Raw genomic sequence first — 21,445 nt, forward strand, 5'->3', positions numbered from 1 at the left:
AGCTAAAGATCTTTAGACATATGATGGGTTATGCAATTCACTACAATGCAATGCAAAACTACATAACCATTGAAGAGGGCATTATAGAAGTGTATTTAATGATATGGAAAAATGCTCCTTAGAAAATTACTTTTTAAAAGTTTACACATCTACATAATTACAATGATTTTCTCTTGGTGGCAAGATTGCTGTGGGCTTTTTTTTTTTTATTCTTCTTTGCATGCTTTTCTGCACTAACATCTTAACAATGAACCTTTAATGCAGTTAGAATTTAGATGCTGCGATGTCCTATTATATTTTCCCCCTATAACTTGTTGCAGAAAACTCAATGTGTCTAATCAGCAACATCTGGGAGACAGTGTCTTTCCGATACCCTGCCTCAAGACTGCAAGGTCCCTCATTCCAATAGCAACTGCTGGCATAGATGTAGGTATTATGTTGTTCTGGGCTGTCGGAGCATCCATTTCTCAGCCAAGGCATAGGTCAGGAACACAATCCAGTCCTTTGAGTTCCATTGAAGTAATCCAAAAATGTTGGGTGACTAGAAAGAAAATATTTTCACTTTTATTTCATTAGATTTAAGAGTGAAATGACTCCCTTCCCAAAATGAGGAACCCAGGGAAAAATGCCTGGTGAAAAAAAGAAAAACCAGGAAGTTTCGATGGTTTTGACTTAAGTCCTTATCAATTTGTGTCAGAAGTCTACCTCACTCTGACCTTCAACAATAACAACCCCAATAACAAGCCAAACCAATGTTTCAGTGAGGCAAGGCTGAGCATGCAGTACTTCAACCAGCACTCTTGGTGTTGGCTGGAGTTGGAGTCTCTTACTTGTAAATAAGGAAACACAATCAACAGTGATTCTACAAAGCTTGCAAGAGATCACTGGACAAGGACCAGGAACGCCTTGGAGGATCCAGACAAGCCTTCCACATAGATCTGTTCACCTCCTCTCTCTATTTTGGAGCTAAAACAGTCAACTAATCTGAAGGTGCCTCACTGCACTGCCCAGGATGCAATGGCTCCACTTACTGAGTCCTAATAGCATCAAAAGGCACACTCCCCTGAAAGCATTAGAGGTGTCCGAGGTGCCCTGCGACATCATTTGCAAAGCACACTCTTCATTCAGATAGACATTAAAATGATGGAGCCAGTGGCCTTGCTAAAAAATCAGTAACAAATCATTTCTCATTCATCATGAGTGCAACCTAGTACTATGATTCCAAACTTAAGGATTTGGGAAGGGTGCCACCAGAAAAGCCCAAACACCATTCGGAAGATGTAGTGGGCTCATTACAGGGATTGAATCTCATGTCTCACATGACTTCGGACCAGCTAGAAAAGGCCCCCAGAGCCCTTCAAAGCTTTTAGCTGGCATTGTCCATTAGAGGGGACCTGTCAGAGCTTGCCAGTGGGACTGAGAAGAGGTGACCTGGAGAATTCTATGGCATGTCCTTGCCTCTGTGTTTGTGAGGAGGGTGGAGACTGAGACTGGGAATCCCCATAACAGAAGACCTAACAGTCCTGAAAGATCTGAGCATGGCATGGGACAGATGGTTGAGGGCAGGGGGTGGACCTCAAGGACGTGAATGTATATGTCTCTGCAGCCATGATGACTAAAGAGGGTTTGAGGCAATGCTTCACCACAACTTTGTACAAATCTTCCTTTGAGACAATTCCTACTTGAATTCTCAGGGACTCTAGGGAATGTACTACCAGCTTGCCAATACGTATACAAAAGCCATCAATGTGGTTGCAATCCACCTAGACATCTATTCAAAGATAAATCTGATGCTGCAATTCTGACTCTGGCGAGCACAGACCTTTCTAGGAATGGAGCAAGGACTGGAAGCGTCGGACTGTTCTTAGAATAGCAAGATTTGGTCCTTTTGTTACACCGAGAGACAGACATTAGTGAGCATCACAGCAGGGCTGGGGGAGGGGCGCCCACAGACCTTGACTTTCGTTTTATTTGGTTTTAACAATAACAAATGAAACCTAAACTGTGCTCCTGAGAAACAGAGAAAATTGTCTCATTTGTGATGAACAGAGGCTGTTTTGAAGATGTCTTAATCTTTGGTTTAATGGTGCATTAACGAGACTATGGCAACCAGTTGTCTCCACTTGAGACTGCGTACTTGGAGTTAACTTTAATCCAAATAATCCTTTAGCATCTGGCATTACATCAGTCCTTTGTGGGGTACAGACTTCTATCTTTTCCTCCCTCAACCAGAGGTAGCTACTGGCAGCAAGGAGAGACTTTTGTGTGTACATTTCTTCAACTTGCTTTCTTTGTGCAAAGCTGTCCTCAATTTTGATTTGTGGGGCCCATGACCAAGTGACAAATTAGGGCACAGAGATCGCATTATATAAGAGATGAGTTATTGAAGTAATAAGCACATGTAAATAGCATTTACATATTTAATGATCATTTTATTCTATGGCAATTTTGCATTAAATATTCAGAAATAATGGTCTCTTTACTCATAAAAAGCTTTCTCTCAAGTGCATTATTATTACTCTGGGAAAAGAAACTCTATTATGCCATTATGTGGTTCATGATGGCATTTACGCCCTCATTTCGATGTCAGTCACCTCTAAGCCCTCCTCTCGGCAGCCTTAAGGGGTCACCTTTCGCTGTAATAGTGAAGCATAGCGCTGGAGCGCCTCTCACATGTGAGATGCCCAGTTTGTACATCCTCTGCCTGCCACAGCCATAGGAACCAAGGGTTTTTAGGGACTGTGACTGAGCCTCATCTCAGTGGCTTCTCTGGTTCAGTCCATCGGCAGCTCAGTTTCCCTCATGGGCTTTGTTCACTTCTTCTCACCCTCTGCGCACATTCTCAATCCTGGCTGTTCGGGGGCTTGTTTTGTTTTGCCTTCAAAACACCGTTCACTGGAGCCATTTGTGTTTGAAGAGGTTTAATCAATTATTTTTGTGAAATAGAGTTCGAAGTGGACATAGATATTTTAATATAGGCGTAAGATTGAGGACTAAGAGGGAAAACACAGGCGCTAAAGAAAGGCACGTCCCAGAGCCTGACCATTGGCATCTCAGAGAGAACCCCAGAAGACTTATATAAATGCAGTTACTGAGCTCCTCCGGGGCTTTTGTTGGTTAACTGGTGGTCAGGTGAGCGGGGAGGAGGGTACCCATGCCAACCTCACAAAGCGCAGCGGATAACTTTAAATGCAGCCTTGATGTACTATCCTACAGGGACTTCCGAATCACTTGAAAGGCAGCATAGGCAGGCCGCACAGCAGTGACTGACTTTCTTCCTTACAGTTCCATGCCACATCAGCAGACGCGGGTTCCATCCTCCCGTAAGCTCTCCGCTCACTAACAGGCTGCCTCTATCAATGAACCTTCCTGAAACTTATGTGTCTCCCACTTCACAAGGCAGAACAGTGCAGCTCCTTCAACTGGGTGCTCACTAAACTGGACCAAAATGATTTTTTTTTTTTGGCTTTTTCGAGACAGGGTTTCTCCGTGTAGCCCTGGCTGTCCTGGAACTCACTGTATAGACCAGGCTGGCCTCAAACTCAGAAATCCGCCTGCCTCTGCCTCCCAAGTGCTGGGATTAAAGGCGTGTGCCACCACCGCCCGGCCCCCAAAATGATTTTTCAAGGAATTCTACTACAAAACATGCCTCGTGTCCGTAGGAACCCACTCACCGCTGGCTGATGGAGCATGCACATTTGCTTGCTGTCATTTTCTGAGTTTCTTTGTCAACGCCTCTCAGATTTCACCCAAAGTAACATGTGAGGATAGAAGAAAGATCAGACTGAATCATTGTTTGGGATTTATAAATAATTATTTGAGCATATCCCTAAGAAAAATGATTTTCATATAGTAATACATGTATGCCTCCCATGCATTGTGATTCTATACCTGGAGTCGTTCATTTAAACCTAACGGTAAGTGGATTGCTTATCCTTCCCATGACAGGTCACTCCTAGTACAACTCCTATTTTCTCTCTCTTAGGGAACATCTATTATACTGCATGAGAGTTACTTCAGGTTTTCTGTGAGGGAAGAACAGGTATTCAGCCTCCCTTCCGTGCCAGGCCATGGAGCCAGGAGCTCTCCTCACATCGGGCCAAGCAGCTGCTCTGCCAGCATCCCCATTCCGAGAACATCACACTCCTACTTGGGTGTTCTGCCAAGCCCACCTTCCTCATTCAGACTCCCGCCTCTTCCTCCCTGCTTGGACCACGATCCAGGCAGCTCTGTGACAGGGCTGAGCCCCCAAGCCTTGAGTACCCCGGCTCCACTTTCCTGTGTCTTTTTTCTACTCGGTACACGACCGTGATCACCTAGTACGTCACTGTTGTGGCGCTGGCCGTGGACGACTCACGGTTTTACAGAGACAGCACCCTGACTGAAGGCTGCAGGACCGCTCTCTCAGTGTCAAGGATACAGCCTCTGGCCACTAAACATCACCTCCAGTGCAGCTCGGTCTGCTTTGTACTTCCAGGGCTGAATCTGCTGTTCCAAGTCCTTTGTAAGAGCAGCCAACTCTGTCCTGCAAACTCTCTCATCCTGAATTTAACTTCTCTGGCGACAACGCATAAGGGACTTTTGTAAGTCTCTTATACTAATCGGTTTGTTTTATTCCAAGGGGCTTCATAACATACTACTCTCAGAAATCTTTTGCTCTGCCTCTGTGTGGATATCCCTTTTATGCTCTGCTTTCCAATAATCTCTCCAGTTTGTGTTCCTCATCCCCACTTTTGACTCTATACTCAAAATGTGTGCCTACCAGCCCTGACTATATCTCACCATTATGGACATTTACGGAATATTAGGCAAATATTTCAGAGTTGAGCTCCTTAAGTTCTGAGTCCAAAACGTTGTCAGTAGGCAAACTCTGTGCTTTACTGTTTTGGAGACTGGCCATTGCTCCCATACACACACTGGGTATATTTCTCACTGTTTCAATATTTCCTCCCTCAATTTCTGCCACTCTTAAAGGCAATCCATGACTGGGGCAGTATTGGACTGGATCAGCAATCTGAGGAACAGGGGATCTATCCCAATCAGCTTCAGACTTTCCGTCTCCAGAAACTCATTTTCTACTATAACCAGTTCCATCAGCACGCATGTGGGTCTAGAAGATTGGGCAGGAAGGATTTTCCAGTTAGCTTGCTTCTTTGGAATTAATGGGGGTGTATGTGTTTGCGGTTTCCTTGGCAAAGCTGGAGTCCAATTTTAGGGAAGAATTCAAGTGTCCATTTCAAGGTAGAATGTGGTGGTCGGGGGAAGGTTAAATCAGTGAGGAACTTGTTTTAAGGGTGGCAACAGGCGAGTACAAAACACTGCTGTGACTAAGATAAATAAAATTTGATAAATTCTAACTAAAGGCAATATTAAATGAATGCAAGAATCTGTAAGGAACTTAATATCAGACTTTTCAGTAGCTTCAGGATCAGTATGACTGATTTCCCTCTTGCCTTAGGCTTCGGTATTACTAGACATACCATCATGACCACTGATACCGGGGTTAAAATGTTGATATTTATCAGTGGTGTCTGTTTTGCTCTACTTTTTACTTCTAAAATATTACATTAGATACTGTCAAACTTGATTTCTGAGTTTGGGACACAAAGTGTATAATGTTTGCTATAGTCTGGGCTCCAATTCATTTTCATCTTGGAAAGTCATCTGAGGGTCAGCAACAGCTCAAATTCTAGATTGCACAGCAGGCTATTAAGGGAGGGCTCTGAGCCCTTATGGATTAGGAACCATAGAAGGAATTGTATTGAAGCACAGAAGTCAAGCATCCCTTCATACACAGGGAGACCCATCATGGTCCATCACACACTTTTATGTTCTTTCTCCCTTCATTTCATGAATGTTTTGAAAACTATTTTATAGCCAAAATAGCAAGTTTGGAAACCTAGCTAGCCAAAACGTATTATTTTATTAAGAGGAGTTAAGCAATTACCTTTGAGACAAACATATTTTGGTTCTCACAATGCTGTATTAATTCTTTGAGAACATCCAAATGTCAAAACAGGATCTGGCCACAAAGAGGCTCTAGGGTCCAGGCTGTTGCAAAGCTTCATCTCCGATTGAATGAGATTGGATTGCAGGGCTAGCGGCACAGGGTCTGATGTATTCAGGTGGATTCTGAAGCACAGTGAGTACCGATTGGCAGATACTCCTAACTGTCAGGAAATACAGTGTGTATGACCAAAGGGAATGCGAACGGAAGAAGCAGGGGTGAGGTGGGAGCCATCTCAGGTGAGGAAGGTCCAGTCAGATATTGAAAGAGGAAACGAAACTCCTAAGCCTCCAGGTTGCACTCTGGAGGAGAAGTGTTTCTTTATAGCTGGCAGAGCACAGTGACTGTGTGAGTCAGGATCAGAAATTATATTCCTCTGCTGCACAGGACCTGGTCACATCAAATAGCCATGAGTGGTGGAGGATAAAGACATGTGATTCTGTGGCCAGAGGTTTCCTGCATAGGCCGCTGTGTGTTTTTCCCTCATGGGAGATTCTTCTCCTATACTGACACACTGAAGGCTGTCAGAACCCTGCTGTTGCCCAATTGGTGGTTGGCTTATTTTCTGTTGTAGCTTTTTAATTTTTTTCCTTTTAATCTTTTTTCATACTGGTCCATGTAGACACATTTAAAATTTTGTAAGCATAACATAGGTGATACTTTGTGTATTATTTTCTGACTATGCTTTAACCTTAAGCCTCTTTTCTTGCTATTCTAGTGATTAAATGGTGATTATTTTAATGATCCACTGAGGAAGTACATAGTTTACATACTATTTCCATTTTTATGACACTAAAGTTTATGTCAGTGGTCCTGCAATTATAAATAATTTCGTTGCAAAGAATAAGTAGAAACTATACTTCCTTTTCTAAACTTATAACCTTGGAAGACATTCCCAAATGTGTGATAAGCTAGCTATGAGACCTCAATATTATTATACTGGTGGAAATATTTGGTCTTGATGGAATAAATAAGTTTGTCTCTCTGGAGTGGAATCAGGGAACAGATGAGATTCTCAGGAGTTGTCAAGCCATCTCCTTGATGATCTAGTTGCTGAAATCAGATTTCCCAGTGGACAGACTTAAAATACAGGAAGAGTTCTTATGCCAGGGAGAGCCAGCCTCCCCAACACTCTTCCTCTAACTGTTAAGTCTACAGGGATGGAAAAGTGCATATTTGAATGTTTGTGACTCTCAGCCTAATAGCATCCCCCTTGCTTTCCTCCAGGTCTCCTTGATGGTGGAACCACTGGCTCCTGGGACTAGCATACAACTGTCCCAGCTCTGGCATTGGGACAGATAAATGCCAGTTTGATGACCCTCAGTCTGCAGTTTTTGAGTGTTAATGTTAATCTGCAAAAGAAACAACGCCAGCAGAAACTCTATTTCCTTGTGAAAGCTAATCACACCATGACAGAAGAGGTTTCTCTTTCAGAGGGGCTTTCTGCTCTAAAGTCTAAGAGGTCTGTGCTCAGTTGTCATTGTAGCTTTGGTAAAGGCTCTATGGCCGTGGGAAGTGGACTGACCCTGAGAAAGCTCTGCAGGCACTCAGGTCCGTTCCTTGCCTTCTTTCATGCTTTACCCTCACCAGTCCCACATTCTGTGATACTCACCTGTTGCAGGATATTTGATCACACTGTGAACCTCAAGATTCTCAAGATTGTGAACTGGAAAAGCCTGTTGCTTGTTGTGGTGTGGCTCAGCCCTAGCACACACATTCAACGCAAAAGCTCTCTGTAAACAAGAATGAATAAAGTCAAGAAGTAGAGCAAGCAACCAGTTAACAGGGAGCAAAGTTTAAAAAAGAAAAACACAGGAAAGAGAAAGGAGAGTCTTTGATTTGAAAGGTGTTTAAGGCAGGTTGGAGGAGGAGGGAGGTCAGCTGGGTGTTCCCTCTGCCTCTCTGAGCTGGGTGCTCCCTCTGCCTCTCTGAGCTGGGTGCTCCCTCTGCCTCTCTGAGCTGGGTGCTCCCTCTGCCTCTCTGAGCTGGGTGCCCCCTCTGCCTCTCTGAGCTGGGTGTTCCCTCTGCCTCTCTGAACTGGGTGCTCCCTCTGCCTCTCTGAGCTGGGTGCTCCCTCTGCCTCTCTGAGCTGGGTGCTCCCTCTGCCTCTCTGAGCTAGGTGCCCCCTCTGCCTCTCTGAGCTAGCAGGCTTTCACCACAGCATCCAGCTCCTGAGCCTTCATTTGGTAAATTGAATTTTGGGGATTTGGTTTTAAAGACAACACTCACTATATCATGTACCTTTCTTAGGAAACCTCTCTCCCATTCTTAATCTCACTTCTGTACTATAAATTAGAATGACTTCTGTCCTTTTTCCTTCCTCATCTCCATTTCCCACAGAGGAAAAAGAGCACCTGTGGGGTTTTTTTCCAATTATAAGAAGGAAGGAATTCATCCCCACTGAGCTAGAGTTTCAAACTCCCCACTTCTTCTCATACTTTGGATATGGATTGAGTGTGTCACAAAAACAATAGAACCTTTAGAACATTAAGGTTTCTGGGAGGTTTTTGGGTCACGGGAGTGACTCACTGCCTTTAAAGAAATTGTGTAACCTTCCTGGGTCCCTGAACCCTCCTCCCTGCAAATGCAACCTTGAAATTGTTCTCTTCTCCCTTTGGGGGTCACCAGACTGTTTTCTTCCACTGTAACACCCTCAGCTTAAAGTCCTCATCATTTCAGAGCTCGTACTGGAGTCATGCCTTATCAGTTTGCAAAGGAAAGCTAAATAAACCCCTTCATGAACTTCCTGCTCACAGGTACTTTGTTCTAATAGTAACTAAGAGTAGCACAAATGACATGAAAGGCATTCATTGTACCAAACGAATGGAGTTAAACATGGAAAGGTGAATACTAAATGATTGCACTTCTGGGTAGTGTCTAAAAAAGTCAAATTTGTGCTGGTTAAGATTGAGTGGTGGCTAACAAGGAATGGGGTAGAGAGGTTGTGAGATGAAGGGACATCAATCAAAGACACAATGAGTCATTTCCGAAGGACCAATACACTTCAGAGTGTATCTCACACTATACCTAACAGTAACATACTATAACTTACAGATTTCATAAAAGTAGATTTCGAGTGTTCTCATTAGATAAAATATAGGCATTTGGGGTGATGAAAATTTAATCAGTTTGGTTTCATTGGTTCTCCATGTATGCAAACATCAAATACCAAAGCTTCACCTTGTATCCCATCAATATATGTTGCATTATTAATTAAAATAAATGAAATATGTTTACAAGATTACCAAGATATGGAAAGAAAAAACTGTACTCACCCCACCCCCTGATATGGTACCATACAAGAGCTGCTGCTATTGAAACAGAAATGGCTTCCTAGTGATGTGTCAAAGAAGGGGAAAGATCTATTTTCCCTCGTGTTCTGAGGACCCTGGAGATGTGAACTGCTGACCCTGAAGACCAGAAGGAAACTTTGAGATGTTGATAGTCATCTACTTGCTGAGAATGACTACGCCAAAGAGAAAACTTCATTACAGGTGACAGGGTAGGCGCAAGTCGAGTCCTCCCAGTGTTCTCTTCACTTTCTATGCCAAAACCTCCTCCAGGCTTCACGGCTGCCATTCCCTATACGTTGGTCCCATAGGGTCTTATATGGAGAATGATATGTACAGGGTAGGTAATGTAATTATCCTTGTGTTGTAAAGAATAATCACTACTGAAAAATGACAGAGGAGAGTAAAGAATAACTATTGAATAAATCACACTGTTCGATTACAAAGAGTTTGCTATAAGCATTCGCCCTCTTGAAAGTCATTTAGTAAAACAACCTCATGCCAACAGGTAAAAGCAATGCACATGGTGTTCCAGCAGTCAGTGACCTGCTGAGTTACCGTCCTTCTAAGCAGTCCAGGTTCTGCTGAACTAAATATCTCATTCTAGAGACAACATCCAGACTAGAAATCTGTCCAGATGGTGCCAGTTAGAAGTTTCACATGGCTGACACACACAGGCCACAGGCACTGCTGGGCTTTGTACTTTCCTTGTAAGATGTGGGGGCTGAAGAAGAGTCCTCTAGAGATCTTCCCGCTCCTCTGTGGATGTGGGGAATCCTGAATCCTGCTCCTCTGTGGGTCTGGGGAACCCTGAATCCTGCTCCTCTGTGGATCTGGGGAACCCTGAATCCTGCTCCTCTGTGGATCTGGGGAACCTTGAATCCTGCTCCTCTGTGGATCTGGGGAATCCTGACTCTTTGCCTTGGGATCACATTTCAAAAAGTCCATATCCTAGAAAATAAGTTCTTATTTTTCATTAAAACAAGTCCACTTCTGATATTCAGTAGGATACCTTGTAGAGTACTGGTTGATGGAGACTGGGTTACTGGAAGTCTACTTCCTTGTTGGCTCTGAAACCAACCAGGCCTAAGGGTGGTACCATCTGACTTCCCAGAGACTGAGTACCCTTGAGTAACCCACTCACTTGACTATGGAGCGAGAGCTATGTTCTGCCAAACAGTCACAAGTTCTCACTGTTTAAGATGAAGGATTTGAAATATTTTTCAGATTCTAGGACAAGATAGAATCAATCCCCTAACCTCCAATCAAGTGTCTCAGCTCCATCCTTTTCTTCATCATGGTTCTGGAGCACTGACTACTCATTAGTATTGGTCTAAAGTTTCTTTCCCCAGATCAGAGCATATGCTCCCTTAGAATTTAATTCCAAAAAAGTCATCTCCAAGCTCCAACAGAGTCCATCTGGTTAATTTATTCCTAGGAACAGGCACGGAGGACATGGGAGGTGAGATGTTAGATTAGTGGTCTTTCATTAAGTGGCTAATTAAGCACTTTTCCTCATTACCCATGCTGGGAGCATTTGCTCAGACTGTGGGATCATGAGAAGCCAACAGAAGCACGCAGAGTGCAGTGGTCATATGTGACATTTGATCCAAAAGAGATCGACTGTGTCATTAGGATCCAAGTACATTCTGACCCGCTCTCCCACACTTGGCAAATGGTAGTCTTCAAACCTCAGGCTACCAGGATGAAGCAAACGAAATCTGCACCCCTTCTCTGTAGGTTCTGAGCCTTTGGATTCTACCAAACACAGACTGAAAATAACTTAAAAATGTGCAGCTTTTTTTTCCTACTCAGTGTTGTTCAGCAACTATTTGCACAGTGTTGATATTATATTTTGGATTTTAAGTGATCAAGAGATGATTTATAGGGTACAGTGTAAAGCACGTAGGTTATATGCAAATATTGTTCATTTTATACAGGAGACTTGAAGATTCATGAATTTTGGAATCTGAGAGGTGCAGGGAACCAGTGCCCTTTGCAGGCTGAGCAGCATCAACAGCTCCACCACAGGTTTACGAGTATTAAGCTGTACAAATTAGAGATTTATTCCATCACCTTCAACTTCTGTCGTGCCTTGAAATGCAAATACATCCAAGAATGACATTTGACATCACACAATAGGCCAACGAAGGAGACAGATTTCACAAAGGATAAGCGTTTGGAAAGAGACTCGGCCCTGCTTCTCTGAAATCAAGCTGTGTTTACCTACTTCTCGTGCTTGCTCGTGCAACTGGCTCTGATAAGGAAACAGAGCTAAATCCTCTCACTCTGACACATCCAAACACCCTTGTGATAAGGGATCCAAAGGAGCGTGCGTGGATTTGTACTCCACAGGTGTAATATTTGCCTTGCCTCATTTGTCATTTTACACAAACATTGGCTATTATTTTTTATGGCCAGGAGAAGGGCAGAAGCCAAGGCTCTTGCAGTGAGTAAATACTGTATTCTACAGTGTCCAAGGAAGACATTAAACACTAGTAAGTAAGGGGCTCACGCATGCAGAGCCTATCCTCCTGATTTACAGCTTCCACTCTTGCTGCCTACAGCCCCTCCCTGTAATTGCAGGCTGACCCTTCTTAAAGTGGAAAACTTGTGTTATTTTATAGGCCTTCTTTGGGATTTACTGTGTATGAAAGTGCTCATTTGAAAGAATGAAGCCTGTGGGGCTGGAGAGGTGACTCAACGGTTAAGACCGCAAGCTGCTTTTGCCAAGAACCTGAGTCTGAGTTCCATACCAGATGCCCCATGACTGCCTGTAAATTCAGCTCTAGGGGATCTAACGCCTCTGGCCTCTATGGGCACCTATGCCCAAATGCAGACACATACAATTTAAAATAATAAAAATATTTCAGAGAAAGAAAAGAAGTTTGGGCAATAGCACTTCCTACCCACTGTGCTTGGCTGTGTTTCCCTGTGTGTGGATACAGGAAACTACCTTAGGCACCACATGCAGAATGCAGGAAACAGGAAGGATACATTCAAATGCCTTGCCCTAGATCCAAGATCGGCCCACAGGAAGCAGAGAGTGAGAGCAGGAAGTGAGACCAGGCTCGAAATCCTCAAAGCCTGCTTCCTCCAGAAAGGCTCCAATTCCTAAAAGTTGTCGAACCTCTCCCAATAGTTCTAGCAGCTAGGGATCACGTGTTCCAATACAGGAGCTTGGGAAGACATTTCTCACTGAGATCATCACTGTCCCTACCGTCAACTCTCCATATGGTGACTATTCCTTCTGACTTCAGGTTGATTCAAAATCCAGGTTGAACATGTGACTCATCTTTCTAGACCTTTTTTGCTGCACCATTCATCTTTTTATGTATAGTGGCCATCATTAAACTCATCTTTTGGAGTTGGGGATTTAGTTCAGTGATAGAGTGCTTGCCTAGCTAGCGAAAGGCCCTAGATTAGGTCCTTAGCTCTGGGGGAAAATATAATAAATTGTCTTTCTTTGCCAAAAAGCCAGAATCTCACCTTCACTACCACACACTCAAGCAGTATTATTGGCTGGCACATATTCCAAGCCATGAGAATCTGTGTCAGAGTTCAAACTGAGGCCCTATAATATTTCCTGCAGCTTTTTCATAATTAGGCATTATTTAGTTATACTTGCAATCTGTTGAATAAACACACTTTATTATCCTATCCAGGCATATTTTCTTTTATATGAACCAAACAGATACAAAGCTAAGATATAGATACAAAGCATGATTATAAATAAGAATAAAAACCATGAAATGTCATTCCATTCCATTCACAAGCCCACATATTGTTAATGAACCAGTGTGACTGCTCTAGTAGGTGGCACAAAGCTGGGAGAATGGAGCCAAAAATGAAGATTACTAAAGTTTCATGCAATAGCCAGTTCTATCCAGGGCATCAGACACTTTCTACTCTGAGAGCTAAGCAAGATCATATGAAGTTCACATGAGCTTGGCTGTACACAGTCACAGGGACCCTATACTTAGAAACATCATCTGAGTGATATTAAGATGATCCACAGTATATGCAGTCTGGTTCACTATGTATTGGAAGGCATCAGAACGTGTCCAAGGACAATTCTGTTTGGCGGACTGAGGTCCTAGGTCTCTTGTCCTATTTTCTAAGAGTTTTCTCACAAGCAATCAGAAGCCTCCTTACACAGCTTGCCAGACTGGCAATACAGATTAGTAAGAAACTAAAAAGAAAATAAATTCATGGTTTTCTATGTGTACTTAAAATGTATTTTTTATTTAGTTTAGCAAAATTTATAGATGGTGCTGTTATAATTAATATTTCCTCACCATTTGTATTCTATTTTGACAATAATTTCTGAGTAAATAAAATCTGTATGTAATTGCATTAAATTTTAATATATATCCATGGAAAGAATAAGTTAAATGTAAAATATTAAATCTTATCCTCGCAGTTATTTTCTTTAAATATTTTAAATGTGCCAATTAAAGCAAAATGTATAAAATTGTAACTCTCATAAAATCTTTAAATTAAAAATTCACACAAACCTAAATTTAAAAATATTTTCATAATGTTCTAAATATAATTTAGAGATTTAGCTTCAAGTATTATCTAAACTACAAAAGTTACAGTTGTTCATACAAGGAATTAGAGTGACCCTTCATGGATTAAATTTAAGCCTTCATGTATGTACATTTAACATAATATAAACTATAAGTATTGCAAAATATCTCCAGGTCAACCATGTACAACTGTAGAAAATCTTATGAATTCACAAGAGTCTCAAAACTGGGAACAGGAACACCCAGAGACACAGGAAGGCGAACCCTTGGCACCAGGGAGGGGATGAAAGTGGTTTGTTTTCCCAGACCTTCCCACCCAACATTCTCTTAGAGAAGATTAGCATGTTTGTTCTCTCCAACTCCTCCTCTTTCTCCTCCTCCTGTTCCTCCTCCTCTTCTTCTTCTTCTTCCTCCTCCTCTCCCTCCCTCTCTTCCTCTTCTTCTTCCTCCTCCTCTTCTTCCTCCTCCTCCTCTTCTTTCTCCTTCTCCTCCTCTTCTTCCTTCTCCTCCTCCTTCTCTACCTAGTGCTTCTTATATTAAAATCTTCCTGCAGAGCATGTGTCTCTCAACTGTTAACAGTGATGGCGTCGTGGCCCCCAAGAACCCACAGGGCAAGAAGTAGAAAATCATTTCAGGCCCCGAGCAGTCTCAGTCTCCAGAGTGGCTGTTGCACAGTCCAGGTTCCTAACCATTAGGCCTCCGGTGATAGTTCTGACTCAGATAATATTTCTGTGGTGGGTAAAATGCAAAGTCTCGCTGTGCAGGGCTAAGGGCAAGAATGAGCAAGCTATACTGGTAAAAGATGGGCTTTCACTTGTTCGGACAGGATCATACTCGTAGCATCTTTTTCAAAAGTTAAGAAACAGGTCATGCATGGTCATTCAGTGGATGTATCTGGAGTTGAGGGGAAGCTTTCCCATAACACTCAATTTCCTTCACCCATATTTGCCATAAACAAACCGAATGGAAAAAAATGGTCAAGTTTTACAAAGAGAAGTCAAATAAATATTTAGACTATCCCTACAGGTTTTCTAAGTATGTACATACAGATTTATCAACTATACCAGTTATGTCAATAACAAAGTTGTTTGCAGAAACCAAAAGTTGCAATGTAGTGAGACAACAAATATAATCACAGACGACTAGACGAGAATCCAGGAGGAGGCTTTGCTTCAGGGAGGGGAAGGGGACATAGCCTCAAAGGCCTCAAAGTCAAAGTGATGCTTTACAGAGGTGAGGAGTCACCAGCCAGGCCTCTGACTCCTAGGTAAGAGAACATAAAAGTAAAGGAAAAGTGCCAAGGCTCTTAGTGGGAAATTCCACAGCTGTCTTCTTAAAGAAAACATCCTACGATTGTCAGGCTGTGTTTGGGGGTCTTAAGAAGCATGTTATATATTCATGTATTTTGCTAGGAATATATTTTCTTTATTTGTCAACATTAAATAGAATGGTCTGTGTTCTGGATCATTCTTGAAGTTCTATGATCAGTAAGACCAAGAACAAGGTTTTGGTGTCGGGCATGATACAGCTATTCATTTACCTTATGTAATGGTTTGCATATGCTTGGCCCAGGAAGTGGTATTAGAAGGTGTGGCCTTGTCGGAGTGGGTGTGTCACTGTGGGTGTGGGCTTAAGACCCTCATCCTAGCTGTCTGGAAGCCAGTCTTCCACTAGCTGCCTTCAGATGAAGATGTAGAACTCTCAGCTCCTCCTGCACCATGCCTGCCTGGATGCTGCCGTGTTCCTGCCTTGATGATAATGGACTGAACCTCTGAACCTGTAAGCCAGCCCCAATTAAAGCCTGTCTTTAGAAGAAGAGTTCTTGGTCATGGTGTCTGAGCACAGCCATGAAAACCCTAACTAAGACACCTTGCTACTTCTGGTATTCACTTAGAGATAAATCGGGTACAAAAAAACCATTTTTGTATGAATCATTTGTTTGACTCCTCTGAGTTTTGGTTTCTTCCTTTGTAAAATGAGGATAATGCCCACATGGAAGCAGGAGGAGAGCCATCAAAGTGGAGTCGTCTAGATCAATAACAATGGTGCTTGAGTGTAAGGAGTGTAGCAGAAAGAACAGAAAGATACAGACTAACTAAGGGTATACTCCCCAGGAAGTCTTGGGACCCAGTAAATTATGTATGAGCTATGTGAATCAGAAACCACATACCTTGAACACAGTCACGTCTGAGTTATATGAGAGCTGACCTTCACCTCTAATGCCAAGCACTGACTAGGAAAGACTGGGAGGCATGCTGCTCAAAGGCACTCGATCATCTGCTTCTGGAATGGTACAGTCTGCCGTTGAAAGTTCAAACTGAGAAGAAAGGATTATGTCTAAGGACATTTCAGCATTTAATGGTTAGAGAGAAAAGGTCCATGGCAAGAGATCTAGCATGAACTGCCATGGTAGCTTGTGAAGTAAAGGAAAACCAAGAGAACATGGTCATCATGGATGCTGAGGGGAAAATGTATGAAGAAGGTAGGGATGTCCCACTCCATCTACCTGCTGAGAAATCAGTTAAGGGAAAACCAGAGAAGGTGTTTGGCAAGAAGGCAGTCCTTAGCTTTCCATGCAGGTTAGTAGAATGTGGAAGTCTGAAGCTCTGGGCATTCCCCTAAGATGTCTGCTGGGAGGGGAGTGATGCCTTTGTAGTCACAGAGACAAGACAAACCACCAGCTCTCTTGTTATCCTGCTTTAATTCACACTGGGAGAGTTAGCACAGGAAACAAGAGAGATTCTTCCAGGAGTGTGACCCTTGGGGAAAAAAAACCAAAGTGGTTGATAAGTAGTAGAGAGAATTAGGAGGAGTGTAGCCACTGTACTTAAAGGTGAAGGATTTAGGCCTGTGTCCTACAGTCTGGCCCATTCAGTTGGGGGAGATGGGATCCTCCTTTGATTGCTTCCTATTTTTTTCTAGATCCTTAAAGCTGGGTTCTATTACGAGGGGATCAAAAGGTAGGGAAAGAAAGGCTTAAGAGGAGAGGTACAAAAGAAGAGGTTAAAACATCATTTTAAAGGTGAAGACAGGAGGTATACTAAGAATTGATAAGCATATCCCCACATGCCCACTTGAAATGTGTGAGCATGTAATAAAGCAAGAAAAACACATGGACCAAACCATGTGCTTGGCTAAACTGTCATTTGACTCTCCAGCTGCTGGGATGAGGTAAGCAAAGCCCTCATTGTCCAGTGTTGGTGTGATCAGCCTTGTTGAGAAGAGCAAGGGAATTGAAAGTATTGTAAGGACAGTAAGACTGTGAAGGAGGTGAGGGCCACAGCTAAAGCGTGCACGGTGGTGGGAACATGCATCACGATGGAGCTGGGGTTTTTTTCTATTTAAGTTTGTCTTTTCTACTGTTATCACTAAACCTGGGTAATCTACATTTGTGATGGGGAGGGGCTCAGAGTTCTCTCCTACCCCCTTGCACCATTTATTTGAAAGATTCAGACCTTACCTGGGAGGAGGTAACCAAGGAGACCAAGTGACTCCTGCGAAAAGCGTGAATGTTGTTTCAGACATGCAGTCTTGGTTTCTCCCTGAGACATGCAATGCCAGCATAGAACTGAGCTGGGAGCAGGGAACCTGATAAGTGAGAGAACGGAAGTGCCTGAACAGCCTCGTACACCACTGGACTTCTCCCACTAGTCGAATCTCCAAGGAAATTATGTGCTGCTCCTGCCGTGTTCTCTAAGTTCCATCCTTGCCATGAGTCCCAGGAGCAGTGGCTTAATGGCTCCTCTCTCTGGAAACATCTTGGGTGTGAAAAAGGTGAGTCTCCACATTCCTGATGGTTTTAAAATTTCTTGGTGGTCTGTTGTAATTACCATTTCCTGGCTGTCCTGTATTTAATCTGCTGTCCTTTCCCCCAAAGACATTCATCATGTCCTCTACAAACAGGATGCCTGTAAATGAACCCAGCACACACACACACACACACACACACACACACACACACACATGGAGGCATCTGTGTGTCAATTTAGAAGGGTCATAAATGAAAGGGCAATGTCTGCTGTCATTGCCTGGGTCCTTTCTCAGTCCACATACCCTGAGCACTGAACTGGGAAGCTCCAGGCACAGGTGTCCCCAAGAGTCTCTGAGCACCATGGCTGCCATCACAGCTCTGCTCGGAGGGCACAGAGCTGCCACATAGATGCATTTGCTGCTCTGGGTTAAAGGATATGTGTGTAAAAGTATATTTCCTTCCCTAAAGAGACTGTGAGAGTTTTTAGCAAGTACCCTGCAATTCAAAGGAGCGACCAGGTAAACAGACAATGGGAGATCTTTCAGTGAGCAAGAAAAATCCTCATCTGACCATGTTTCCTCCTGTACTGGTGAGAGTTGTCAGGTCGGTGATTCTGGATAAAAATAACATGTGCTCAGTAAACTCAGTTTTTCACACAGACCCTCCCCGCCCCCCTCCAGGTTCCCCTCAGCACCCCTGTCCCAGAGTAATTCATCCTCTGGTCAGTGTCAAATCACAGTACACATGTGTCACACTCTTGGGATGGGCATCCACCCTTGTCCTCTGCCGGGAGGGTAGAGGTGGAACCTGTTTATTGAGCACCTGTTACACACTGTGTCTACAGATGAGAACACTGAGCCTCAGAGGCCCCTCCCAGCCTGGCTCACACACTGGAGGCATCTGCTGTCTAGCACATTTCTGAAGCCTTTATAATTCACAGCCTCTCAGTTCTTGGAGACTATCTGCCTAGGTTGTTTGTTCCAGCTTGATGGCAGCTTTCTCTAGGTGATAATAAAAGGGGCCTGCTGCTTTCCAGGGAGATAATCCAACCCCTGTGTGCGTTGCCATTCTTCTCCGTGGAATGGCTTATCTCCTTGAAAGGGGAGACGGATTATTGTTCTAACATCCAAAATCTTCCTTTGGTTCTCATTATAGGAAGACACTTGCATATTTACTGTTAGGAGTGGCCTCAAAGAGAACACCAAGCTGAGAGGAGCCAGGAGGGCAGCTATGCTGGCCACAAGAGCCAGGCCTGGGGACTGCTTTCTTTGCAGGCCAAGATTCTAAGGAATTACCTGCCATTACTGAGGTCTCTGCCCTGACTCTTTCATTTGGGCTTTTGATGGTGTGGCGTGATCAGTTGTCCTACTGTTTCTTGTGGAAAACTAAATATCCTGTGTCCAAGGAAACTCCGCAGTCCTGGGCATACTGAGGCAGTTAATTACTCTATTAAAACCTCAGCTGGAAGAAGAACTCCAAAGACAAAAGGCCGCATCGACAGGAAGGAAACCATGAGGACTTTACAAAAATAACTCGCACTCAGGAAAAATGATGTTCAGGTCACTTTCTTACTTTTCTGGTGACAGAACAGGGACTTTTGAAGGTCAGGGAAAGCACCTTGAAAAATCCATTAAATGGGGCCTGGTTAAATGCAGCTGACACCTTTGCTTGCTGAAATATTATAGAACCTGATAGAAGTGCAGATGTATTAATAAGCATGTTGGATGGTGTTAAAGTTAATAAAAAGAAAAAAAAGAAAGCCACAGTCTAGGGGTCTTGATCAGGTTCATTTCCTCTGCCAGTTGAAGAATTACAAGGCAAGAAAAATCGGGAGCACAACAGATGTAGCGGAGATGCCTCGAGCACCACAGACAACAGAAGCAGAAGCAGCAAGCCAAAGTAAAGCATTTATCAGGGTGAGGAGACAAAGGGAAAAGATCCCCTGTGAATGGTAGGAAGGACTCGGGAGGCAGAAAACTACTGACTTCTCAAGGCCTGGCACTCTAACACTCCCAAAGACTGGTCCTCCCCAGTTTAGGGCTGGTCAGTTTGCAGAAACTGAGGGTTGTTGATTGATCAGTGTCATGTCGCATCAAGACAGGCTTAAACTAATTGAGCCAGTCCATGAGCAGGGGACAAAAGTCTGCACAGCCTTCTTTTAAATCTGCCAGGCTTTTGTTTCAACTAAGAAGGGTGAAAATTCACCACCTTCATTACCTAGCCACACCCTGTCTGTCTGTCTACCAGGGAGTCTCTCTAGAGAGGGGGGGAGGGAGAAGGAGGGAGAGGGAGGGAGAGGGAAAGAGAGACAGAGAGAGACAGAGAGAGAGAGAGAGAGAGACAGAGAGACAGAGAGAGAGGGGGGGAGAGAGAGAGAGAGAGGGAGAGAGAGAGAGAGAGGATGCATTAAGTTCTGTGGCCATCTATTAAGGAAAAGCTACTCCATGGAGGAATGATGTAATCTGGCTCACAGTTTGTGGTGACACAATCTGTCATGGCAAAGAAAGCGCAACTGTACAGCTATTTCTGTTGTGGCTAAGGAAGCATGAGGCTCCTTGCTCAGATGTCAGCAGGCACAGAGAAAGAGGAACGCTGGTATGCAGCTGGCTTTTTTTCTTTCCTGTCCTTCTTCTGTCCCTGAGCCCAGCAGATGCTGGCAAGTATGTGGAGGAAGAGGAACACTCCTCCATTACTGGTGGGATTGCAAGCTAGTACAACCAACCACTCTGGAAATCAGTCTGGTGATTCCTCAGAAAAATTGGACATAGTACTACCTGACAACCAAGCTATACTACTCCTGGGCATATACCAGAAGATGCTCCAACATGTAATAAGGACACATGCTCCACTATGTTCATAGCTGCCTTATTTATAATAGCCAGAAGCTGAAAATAACCCAGATGTTCTTCAACAGAGGAATGGATACAGAAAATGCGGTACATCTACACAATAGAGTACTACTCAGCTATTAAAAACAATGAATTTATGAAATTCTTAGGGAAATGGATGGATGGATCTGGAGGATATCATCCTGAGTGAGGTAACCCAATCACAAAGGAACACACATGGTATGCACTCACTGATAAGTGGATATTAGCCCAAAAGTTCAGAATACCCAAGATTCAATTCACAGACCATATGAAGCCCAAGAACAAGAAAAACCAAAGTGTGGACGCTTCACTGCTTCTTAGAAGGGGGAACAAAATACTCACAGGAGGAAATATAGAGACAAAGTGTGGAGCAGAGACTGTAGGAAAGGCCATCCAGAGACTGCCCCACCTGGGGATTCATCCCATATACAGTCACCAAACTGGGACGCTATTATGGATGCCGGGAAATGCTTGCTGATGGAAGCCTGATATGGCTGTCTCCTGAGAGGCTCTTCAATAGCCTAACAAATACATAGCCAGATGCTCGCAGCCAACCATTGGACTGAGTGTGGGGTCCCCAGTGGAGCAGTTGGAGAAGGAACAGAAGGAGCTGAGGGGGGCTGTAGCCCCATGGGGGAAGCAACAGTGTTAATGACCAGATCCCCTGGAGCTCCTAGAGACTGGACCACCAATCAAAGAGTACACAAGGAGGGACCCATGGCTCTAGCCATATGTGGCAGAGGATGGCCTTATTGGACATCAGTGGGAGGAGAGGCCCTTGGGGCTCAGGGTATTCAATGCCCCAGTGTAGGGGAATGCCAGAGCGGAAAGATGGGTGTAGATGGGTGGGAAGGGGAATACCCTCAAAGAGGCAAGAGGAGGGAGGATGTGTGATAGGGGGGTTCCGAAGGGGAGACCTGGAAAGGGGAAAACATTTGAAATATAAGTAAAGAAAATATCCAATTAAAAAAAGAGAGAGAAAGAAAACAAGACAG

The 21,445-nt window shown here is 43.7% G+C and overlaps 1 long non-coding RNA gene across 1 annotated transcript in view; it reads right to left on the reverse strand.

Moving 5' to 3' along the window:
* Positions 1-206: 206 nt before the first annotated feature.
* Positions 207-21,445, reverse strand: part of LOC116084547 — a 28,647-nt gene continuing 7,408 nt past the window's right edge. Inside the window, exons 3-5 of the long non-coding RNA XR_004116151.1 lie at positions 7,620-7,740; positions 3,675-3,735; positions 207-541 (exon numbers count right to left, since the gene is read on the reverse strand). This is a non-coding gene — a long non-coding RNA (uncharacterized LOC116084547). The remainder of the gene's footprint in view (positions 542-3,674; positions 3,736-7,619; positions 7,741-21,445) is intronic.

Source organism: Mastomys coucha, unplaced genomic scaffold (genome assembly GCF_008632895.1).
Source record: "Mastomys coucha isolate ucsf_1 unplaced genomic scaffold, UCSF_Mcou_1 pScaffold9, whole genome shotgun sequence".
Lineage (NCBI taxonomy): Eukaryota > Metazoa > Chordata > Mammalia > Rodentia > Muridae > Mastomys > Mastomys coucha.